Source organism: Lipotes vexillifer, unplaced genomic scaffold (genome assembly GCF_000442215.2).
Source record: "Lipotes vexillifer unplaced genomic scaffold, Lipotes_vexillifer_v1.1 scaffold527, whole genome shotgun sequence".
In the NCBI taxonomy this organism is placed as follows: domain Eukaryota; kingdom Metazoa; phylum Chordata; class Mammalia; order Artiodactyla; family Lipotidae; genus Lipotes; species Lipotes vexillifer.
In genome coordinates, this window is record NW_006793902.1 from 2,818,082 (window position 1) to 2,828,974 (window position 10,893).

Below are 10,893 nucleotides of genomic sequence, written 5' to 3' on the forward strand. Positions count from 1 at the left end.
AAAAAATCCTGATGCACTGTTGAACACAGTGAATATTGTTCATGTAGTTTCAATACATCACCCCACATGCTAAACATTTATCCAGTAAACTAACATACTCTATTAAACTAAGAAAGTAATAATACTAACTCATTAATTTAGATGTCCTTAAGTTTTTTTCTTAATTTTCACTGAAGCTAAGCAACACTATCAATTAATGAAAGTTCCAAATGTAGACAATATGAATCCACATATGGATACATTATTTATAATCTTATATACTGTATGGTGCATATTTAATTTAGAGACCAATGGAGTTATATGGATTTATTTGTAGCTGGTCTATTTTTACCTTTGTTCTTTTGTGCTCTCTTGTGTACCAGAAAAACGAACAATTTGGTCTAAGTGGCTAGATGGTGGTTTAACTGCTATCATATTTACCTTTGCATTTCTTAAGAGGAACAGAGGTGGAGGAATGCCAAATAAATTAAAAGCTGTATATTGAGTATATAACAGAGTAATACTGTTTCAAACCCCCTTACAGTACCATCTACATCTACAATAAAATAGAATATAAACAGAGATTGCCAGAGTTTAAACTCTGTTTCTTTTCTGTATTGATGCCTAATCTCTTTTGATCTGCCATTACCAATACATCCTCTGAAGTTGTGGTACATTAGGTACCCTCAAGTGAGTGAATTTAAAGCACTTGAAAACCCCACATTATTAAGTCAGTCAACACTTCTTTAGTGCCTATTGTGAGTCATGTGCTATGTTGGCAACTGGAAAATCAGAATAAACAAAAGCCTCATACTATACCAGTGGTATAAACTGGTAAGCATAAGTAAATATGGACTGGAAAAGTATAAACAAGCAATATTTCAGATGGAAGATAAGGTGAAAACCAAAACCATTTAAATTCCTCATGGTTCTGCTCTTCTGTGACATTGAATCTATTTTTTTTTTCTCCTTTTGTTTGAAGAGAGAGAGAAAGTGGTATGAGCACCTGGAAGCAATTTGCAGATAAATTCAATCATTTAGGGATGTATTCTTGCATCGTTTGCCCTTTTATAAAAGACAAAGAAAGACAAAAAAGAAAAAGAAAACATGCAGGAAAGGAGCTTTCGAAATACCTAGATGTCAAAATCATTATATATTTTGGAAATATTAAACCATACAGAAATATCTCCATCTATAATTTGCTCTAACAGTTGTAATTTAGGAAATTGGAAGGAAATATGATCTAAAACTGAATACTAAAGGTAAAATTAAGACTTACTCTTAAGGAACTATTATGGGCTGAAATGTTCTCTCAAAGCTTCTATAGAAGTCCTAATCCTCAGTACTTCAGAAGGACACATGGTTACAAGAGGGTTTCCTAGACAGACCTATTTTCCTAAAACAATAGGTGAAACTGTCTTTTAATTGTGGCTAGTCAATATGCTTCAAACAGTCCTTGGAGAGAACAAAAATCCCATAAAGAATTTCTTCTCCAGATGAAAATTAGGAATACTACTAAAACTAAATAATCAAAACAATGAACATTTATTGGGCCTTTATTATTTGCTGGGCACGATATTGAGTGCTTAACCTTATTTATGATTTCACTAATTCCCAGAACTGTTTTATGAAGTTGGTGTGATGGTTCTTGTTATACATAAAATAAGCATAGATATAACACAGATAAAAACAACGTTAGCAAGGTTAAGCAATTTGCTCCAAGGCAGAGAGCTAAATTTGCTACTGCAGGTGTCTTTACCCATGTTCTTCTAACATCTATGAACTCTAGCTTCAGGGATGTGGTTTTAGCAAGAACTGATTAATTCCCCTGCCCTAAAATAGGTAACAGGTATTTTACTACAGATGAGGAGTAATCCTTTAATTAAGACAAGTACAATAAGATGAAAAGGGAAGATGGTGGTTCACATACTTGGCAAATTTTACCACGCAAGCAGAGCTTTACAGGACTTCATTTTGTTTTAAAGTTAACAATTCTGTGCAATAAACACCTGTTTTTTCTTTTTTGTTTTGTTTTGTTTTTTGTTTTCTGTCATAGTCCACAGGGCTTATTGCGGGTTTTGGTTCCATTCTCTCTATTTAGGTTGCTGTCACTCATGCTATTGAGACTGTTTCCCAAAAAAGTAATTTAGGACACTGTCTATTTCATAATAAAAGTAGAACTTCAGCTGCTTGTATATAGTCCATACTTTCATTTGTAAGTGGAGGAAAAACAAAAAAGTGTAAATGGGGGAGCAAAAACAGCCAAGAGTTTTAATGTGGTAAATATAAAATAATATATAAGAACTATCATATTACTTACATGCCACAGTATTGAATATTGATTGTTAATAGGAAGGAAGTGGGATTAACTGAATGTCAAAAGTTTCAAATTAGTCTTTTAAGAGAACTTCCTCATTCAAGGGTGTAAGCAATTGGAATGGTTTGCCAAAGGAGTTCACAGAATTTCACACTTTCAGTATGGTAAAACAAACAAACAAACAAAACACCAGCAAACACAAATATTCAACATGTCCTTATTTTGAATTATTTTCTATTTTATTATAGTTTGCTAGAGAAATTCCATTGAAAAACTCCCAACTTGGATAACTGAAGAAATGGAGAAGATTGAAGTGACCAGACATTCGCCAGGATAGCTGGGGAGCTTACAGTGCAAACACAGGTCAGATGGGAAAAGAGAGCAACCAACAGTCACTCATACTCATGGAGATAAAAGAGAAGGCTGTGAAAGCAGGACTAACTCTCCTTAATTAGAAAAGAAACTTAAGTAAGCACAGGCTTTTATTTTTTTCTAAATGGGAAAGGGGATGCCAAAGATAATTGTTTTGTCATCAAGGCAAGATCAAATTGTTGACCATCTAATTATATTGGGCAAAATAACAACGGATCTTACTGATGGCCTTCCTAATTCTGGAGCTCAGAAATCAAATTAAAATGGGAGATATTATGCTTACGGTCTAATTTGCCCAGAGTTCATTATATTGGAGGCTTACAGAGAGCTTTGTGACTAATTACTTTTCATTGTCTACTTCCTCAATATTACAGCTGATATCATCTAAGTATAATCAAATCAGATCAATGTCAAATCAATGATCTGATAGAACGAAGAGTGAATTTAAAGCATAGCTGAGCCTGAACAAGTTTAAACATGCATACACTTACTTGTGATGTGTAACTTTAAATAAGATTTTGAGTTTTTCTGGAATTACAGAGTTGTGCATAGTATACTCAAGTTTGCAGACAAATATAGTTCCTTATTCTCTGAAAATGACATATTATCTTCATGCATACCTGTAGCCACTATTGGATAAGAAGAGTAAAAAGGAATCAAAGTTAATTTTTTTGAGAGTGGAGGGTCAAGTCTGGTTTAATTTTATAATTTGAGATATACTTTGAGGAGGTTAGTTTCTTGGAGTGTTTAGGAGATGAGTTTCCCTAGGATAAGCACCCAGTGTTTTAGATTATCTTTGCTCCTGCTACAGTTCCCTTTAGTGTCTGCTGGTATGAAGGGGTTGAATACACACATGCCATCAAATGAAGAGAGTCTCAAAAATGACTGAAGTGTGTTCTGCTGTTCCCTGGACCAAAGACTCCTAAAGTGTGACTGGCCCATCCTGGGGCCTCTGCTGGTGTCAGTGTTTCATATTTATCTGCTCGGTCAGGGTGGGTCTTTGGCTGTTTGGCCTCCATCTCAACTCTTACTGCTGCTGTCCCTTGGCTTCAGGTCTGGCAGTGATGTCCATAGACCCCGTCCACGTGGTCTACTCTTCAGCCCTTACGTATAAGGTCCCCATTGCCCCCCTGGAGAGCCCCCTCTTCTGCCAACCTTCTAAGCCAGATGTTGAACTAACTCCCATGCCACTATCCTTCCTAAAAGAAAACACATTCACACTACATGGGAATAAAGGAAGCTACACACAGGCTCTTTTCCACGTAACAATGTCATGTCATGCCACTGAGTTTACATTAATGGAAAACCCATATCACTAGCCCCTTTGGTACATCAATATTGTCTCCCAGGATTTCATACTGGTTAAAGGGAAAAGCTCTCTGCTCTCAGTGGTCCTTCCATTTAACAGATACATGTCACCCTCTCTGGGATGGCATTCTTATCCCTTGCTCTTTCATTCTATTCTAGGGTGTTAACCTCATGAGCTACTTGTAAGCATAGATTTCCTATCTATACAATATGACATTATGATCTGGTTCCAGAATTGATTCATGATATGCTGAGAGAATTTAGAAAATCTTCCATCTCTTTTTCAGTCCTGGATTACAAGATTTTCTGTTTGTTGCAAGATGATTTGGGGGAATTCTAGTAGCTGAATAGCAATTTTTTATTACTCTTTGCATGTCACCCATAACAATTCTGTACATGTCTCACTCAGTCCCTAATGGGGTTATACCTGGTAGTAGGAGACTGTCTCAAGATTACTAGGGAGAAGGTCTGTAGACAAAATGAAAAATAGAAAGACATATTAATAATTTCAAAAATATTAATTCTTTGTGTGTCTAATTTCCATTTTCCCCCTTCCCCTCTCCAAGCAGATCTATTTTCTTCACTTTGCTGCCCTGATTGGACCCATCAGGAGGCTAACTACACACTACATCATTTATACTCTCTTGCTCTCCAATGTCCAATTCCTTTAGGCCAATGGATGGTACCAAAGGGAGATTAGAGAGGAAAGGGAGAGAGATGTTTAGTTGTTCTCCCTTCACCTGCCTTGTTTCACTATGGCTGGCAAGGTCTCCATTCCCTATGGTCAGGATTCCATTAGGCTAGCTCTCTTCCTTGACTCCAGTTACAGCTGTCCTTCCCTCTTTGATACTTCCAGTCTAGAAAGGGAATGTTTTCCCCCTGTGGCTAGGTCTTTGGTGTCTCACCATCATCTGTTGGTTCCTTTAACTCTGCCTACCCCGTTCTAAATAGTCCCCCCACTAGTCACACTTCAGTTAAACCTTTCCGAATATTCCCATCTTACTGAAACCCTTACTGGTACCTATCTTTAAATTATCAATTGAAAAGTTCATTTATTATTTTGACAACTATGTATGCTGAGCATCAATCCCTGTGCTGAGAATAAAACCACCAGGTGGGAACAAAATGAAAAGTCCTTGATCTCATGGAGCTTATCACCTAATGAAGGGCACAGACAATCAACAGTAAGTTTATTATGATGAAGTGGTAATAATTGCTATAAAGAAGAATAAAGAAGGAATGGGGTGGGTAAGAAGGTGATGGTGAGGGGAGTGAAATTTTCGAAGAATAGTCAGAGAAACCTTCACTGCTCACTGAGAGAGTGATGAATGAAGAGAATAAGGGAATAATATGGGCTGAATTGTGTCCTCCCAACATTCATGGGACCCTAACCTTAATGTGACCGTATTTGGAGATAGGTCCCTTAAGGAAGTAATTTAGGTTAAATGAGACCATAAATGTGGGGTCCTAATACAATAAGACTGACATCCTTATAAGAAGAGATATCTGGAGTGCACTGAGAAAGGCCATGTGAAGACATAAAGAGAATGTAGCGGTCTACAAGCCAAGGATAGAATCTTCAAGAGAAGCCAACTGTGTCAATATCTTGATCTTGGACTTCCAGCTGCCAGAATTATAAGAAAATAAATTTCTTTATTGTTGTTTAAACCACCCCATCTATGGCATTTTGTTATGACAGCTCTAGAACACGAATACAAGGAACAAGCCACAGGATGTATAAAATAAGACCATATCAGGCAAAAGGAATGGCAAGGGTAACAGCCCGGAGGCAGGAAGATCATTGGCAGATACAAAGGAAGAGTAAAGGGATAATGTTCCTATAGCAGAGTAGATAAGGGAGAGATTATCAGGAGATAAGGTAAGAGAAGTAATGGAGGTCCAGATCTTTAATAGCCAGATAAGCTTTATTCCATACACAAAGAAGCTCTGATAGCTGAGATGGGAATAGAGGAGGAAGAGTAGGAGGAAGGTGATCAATGAGAGAGCAACTGCAATAGTTCAATGAGACACATGTGGCTTGGATAAGGATGTTAAGGGTGGAGGTGGTAAGAAGTGGTTAAATTTTAGATTATCTTGAAAGTAAAGCTAATAGAGATTTTTGTTTGTTCGTTTATGTTTGTTTAATTGATTAGATGTATATTGTGATGGAAAGAAAGTTGTCAAGGATGAATGCCCAAGTGTTTTTCCTGAGCAACCAACACATAACATGTACACTTACTAAGATGACAAGACAACGGGAAGAATCTAGCATTTGGATGTGGGCATGGTTAGCTTGAATTGTGTATCTGTATCCAAGTGCAGATGCAAAGTAGACAGTTGGAAATATGAAGCTGAAATTCAGGGTAGTGCATGGGGAGAGGTGAAGTAGAAAGTATTTATGTGAAGCACTACTCTGATATACAGTGAATGCAGCAAAGATAAATCAGACCTTGCACCTGTCTCCAAAAAAAACATATGATTTTAGTAGAGAATACACATTTAGTAAAGCATTGACGATTCTATGTAAAAGTTGCCACAAGGGGGAAGAGTGTATTATGACCACAGAAATTTTCTTGGAATTGTTTGCATGTCTCATATATTCAGTTCCTGAATTGCTTTAACAAAATACAGTTGATAAAGATGTGCAATATTTGTACTTTTAATACCTATTCATTTGTTTTTCCATTATATACCTTGTTTGCTCATCCATTATTGGTTAAAAAAGAACATTTAAAATATAACATCAACTAAACTGTTCCATGCTGAAATTTTATATCACTTTTTCAAGACTTTTATAATGTCTATACATAGTAATTACACCTACTGAATGACAATAGCCAATTAAACTAACCTAAGATGATATAATACTCTATACAGAAAATTGCCTACAAAGTATGGGAGGGAGTCATAAAGTGGGAAGATTGGTGGTAAGCATGTGATGAACAGAATGTAAGAAATACTTTCAAATTCCTAAATATTGGCTAAACTAAAACTACATTTACCTTTGAGTTACATAGAAAAACTCTAGCTAGGTGTTCAATTAACTACATTTAAGGAGACTCAGATATCTGAGATCTAATTTTACTTCCAGCAGTGATCGTTACCTAAACTTTAGTTTTTTTGCCCCGGCTTTTACCCTACACATGCCCATCCTCCTTCACCAGACAGGTGTGAAATTTGCAGACCTTAACAACAGTTAATCTACAACTGGTCAGTTTAACCAAGCAAAGTAAAAACTTTTCTAGTTTGAATGTTTCTTATCATTTTGAAAATTATATAATTAAAATTTCTAAAATTATGGTGCTGCATGTATTTGACAATAGGTATATTAGTTGCAGGCTACCTAAGAGCAAAGCCTGATACAAGGACATAGGTACAGGTAAGTTATTTGGAAAGCTCTCCGCAAAATCAGGAGAGAAGGGTCAGAAAAACGAAGCCAGGGAAGGAGGATTTAGGATGTGTTTAGGGACCTGGTATGGGCACCAGGGTCTTGATTCTCCCAGTATCTCAGAGAATTTAGGATTGTTCTAAAATTGTCTGCAAGACAGCAAAGGGCTGAGACATCATTCCAAGGGAATGTGACATGTGTCATCAAAAGCCTACACTAGCTGTCAAAATTCAACCATTTGTTTCATGATTCTGCTGCAAAAATAAAACTATCCTCTAGAATCACAGGAATACAAAGGATTCACAGTGAACTAGAAAAAACAAAATCCTCTCTAACATGGGTCTTCCAGCCTCTGGTCTTGCCCAACTAAAATTGAGTTTGAACAATTCCAAAGTTAACTCAGAAGATCATCAACATTCCTAGAGCTTTGCATATTTTCACTGTGCCACCCTAAACATGTCACTGATGACTATCCTCCTGATCTAACTTCAGCATCTCAGGAATTGCAAGCAGATATTTAAAGACAGGGTTATTGGAGAAGTATGATAGCTAGATCTCGGATAGGCAGTTGACATTGTCTGCCACGAAATAGGTCTCATCATATTTGTCTGTTTAATATTTAATTTAAATATACAAATTTAGCAAGGTTGAATTAGTAACACAAAATATACTTCCATTTACAACGGATAAAATTTGATGCCAACACAAGAAATATTTACTTCTTGACTTGAAGAATCTACTCATATTTTAAGCCACTATCTTTTTCCTGTGTCATTTTCATGGATATTTTGATAGCTCTAAATCTAAATACAGATAATCCTATATGACAGATCCCAAATAAACTTAAAAGTCTCAATAGTTAAAGTTTCTCTTATTGTTATAAATAGCTGCATTTACTTGTCTCCCATTACCTCTCTCATTACCTCTTCCAAGTCCCATATTAGCTTCCACCAGACATGTATATTTCAAATAAAGCTAAAGTAAAATTCTAGACAGTTATCTTCAGAAAGGATGAGCAAACTTATTTATGATTCATTTGCCTTTTTAATCTAGGCTCTTCATTGGAAGCCTCTGATACTGACAGTTTGAAGAGATAAATAGGCCAACTATGGTCATTACACAGAGATATACTCAAGCTCATCAGAATATTCTTGTCTCCTCTTTTAATTTACATAATTTCTAAATGTGCTAAGAATGGAAAGCATTGTTCATTGATGGCAGTTTTTACTACAGAAAAATCAGCAACATAAAACACATTGTGGCTTGACCAACATTGAGAAAGTGATTGCTATAAGTGTTTTTTTATAACTCCCTTGTCAGAAAATTTTAGTTTGAATGCAACTGTTTTCATCAAATGTTCTATCACAGGAACATTTACAAGTGGTCCTAGCAGGCCAGTCTCTGAGGATCAGATTTTATATCAAAGTTTCAGGGAATGCATGTATCTTTTCAAGTTAATGTTTTTGGGTTTTTTTTTTTTTTTTTGATATATACCCAGGAGTGGAATTGCTGGGTCACATGGTAGTTCTATTTTTAGTTTTTTGAGGAACCTCCATACTGTTTTCCATAGTGGCTGCATCAATTTACATTCCCACCAACAATGTACAAGTGTTCCCTTTTCTCCACATCCTTGCCAATGCTTGTTACTTGGGTTCTTTTTGATGATAACTGTTCTGACAGGTATGAAATGATATCTCATTGTGATTTTGATTTGCATTTCCCTGACGGTTAATGTTGTGAGCATCTTTTCATGTGACTGTTGACCATCTGCATGTCTTCTTTGGAAAAATGTCTATTCAGTTCCTCTGCCCATTTTTTAATTGGGTTGTTTGGTTTTTTGATGGTGAGTTGTATGAGCTATTTACATATGTTGGCTATTAATCCCTTATCAGTCATATCATTTGCAAATATTTTCTCCCATTTAGTAGGTTGTTTTTTCTTTTTGTCCGTGGTTTCCTTTGTTGTGCAAAAGATTTAAATTTGATTAGGTCCCATTTATTTACTTTTGTTTTTATTTCCTTGGCTTTAGGAGACAGATTCACAAAAATAGATTCATGCACCCTAATGTTCATAGCAGCATTATTTACAGTTTCCAAGATATGAAACAACTTAAGTGTCCATCAATATATGGATGGATAAAGAAGATGTGGTAATATATACACACAATGGAATACTACTCAGCCATAAAGAGAATGAAATTCTACCATTTTGCAGTAACATAAATGGACTTGGAAGGCATTATGCTAAGTGAAAAAAGTCAGACAGAGAAAGACAAATACTGTATGATATGACTTATATGTGGAATCTAAAAAATACAACAAACTAGTGAATATAACAAAAAAGAAGTAAACCCACTGATATAGAGAACAAACTAGTGGTGACCAGTGGGGAGAAGAAGCGGATGGGAAACGGAGGGGTGGGGGATTGGAAAGTACAAACTATTGGCTGCAAGATAGGCTCAAGGATATATTGTACTAATGGGGAATATAACCAATATTGAGTAATAACTGTAAATGGAATGTAACACTTAAAATTGAATAAAATTTTTAAAAATAAATAACAATTAATAAAAAAGATTGGAATGGTAGTTCCTAGGGAAGAGGAAATATTTTGGGCTGGTGCAACAACCAGTGGGCGAGTGGTCATTATAGAGACAAAAACCTAACTTGATTATTTCCAAGATAAAAAGTGATCCAAGTGACAAATAGGAATAGCAGAGGAAAAACAGCTTGGGAAAGACAATGTTTTTTACTGTGCAGAATCAAGAAACAAGATTCTTTCACTTAAAAGGGATATAAGGTGGGGAGAAAGAAAGAGAGAAAAGAAAGGAGAGAGAGAGAATGGAGAAAAGGAGAGAGAAGGAGAGAGGATGAGATGGAAGGTATAAGGGAATGAAAGAATAAGAGAAAAATGAGGGAGTGAAAAAAGAGTTAAAAAGGAAAGGAGAAAATGAAGGGATGGGTACAGGCAGGAAGGAGGGGAGGATGCCAGACCTGTGCCAACATTCAGACCCTTAGTGTGCCCCGTGATGCAGGAGATAGGCAACAGCAACCAAGTTTCCTCCCTTTAATAATATTAATGCATAATAGCTGTATGTTATCAGATGCTACTTAAATATGTCATCAAGAGGAAATGCTAGCCTAACTCAGGTTACATCTAATTTCTTTGGAAAATGTTCTCTCCAAAGTGGCTTAGAAAAAAAGGATTGGTTTCAAATAGGGAAAGCTCTCTAGGTTTAATAGCTCCTCTTTTAACTATTTAAAAACCAGAGGGGTAATCTTAAATTCTCTCTCCTTAAGGGGTCCCTATTAAGGGCTATGTGGATAGGCTTTAAAGAGACATTAAGTATGGGTATTATCAGAGCTTCTAAAAAACAAGGAAATGACTCCTATACATTTAAATAAGAATGTTTGGTAACAACATTGAATGGTTCAGTGGAATGAGCATAAACGTTCAAGTCTAAATTATCTGGGTTCTTTGTGATATACAGTAGGTCCTTATTAGTTATCTATTTTATATATAGTAGTAT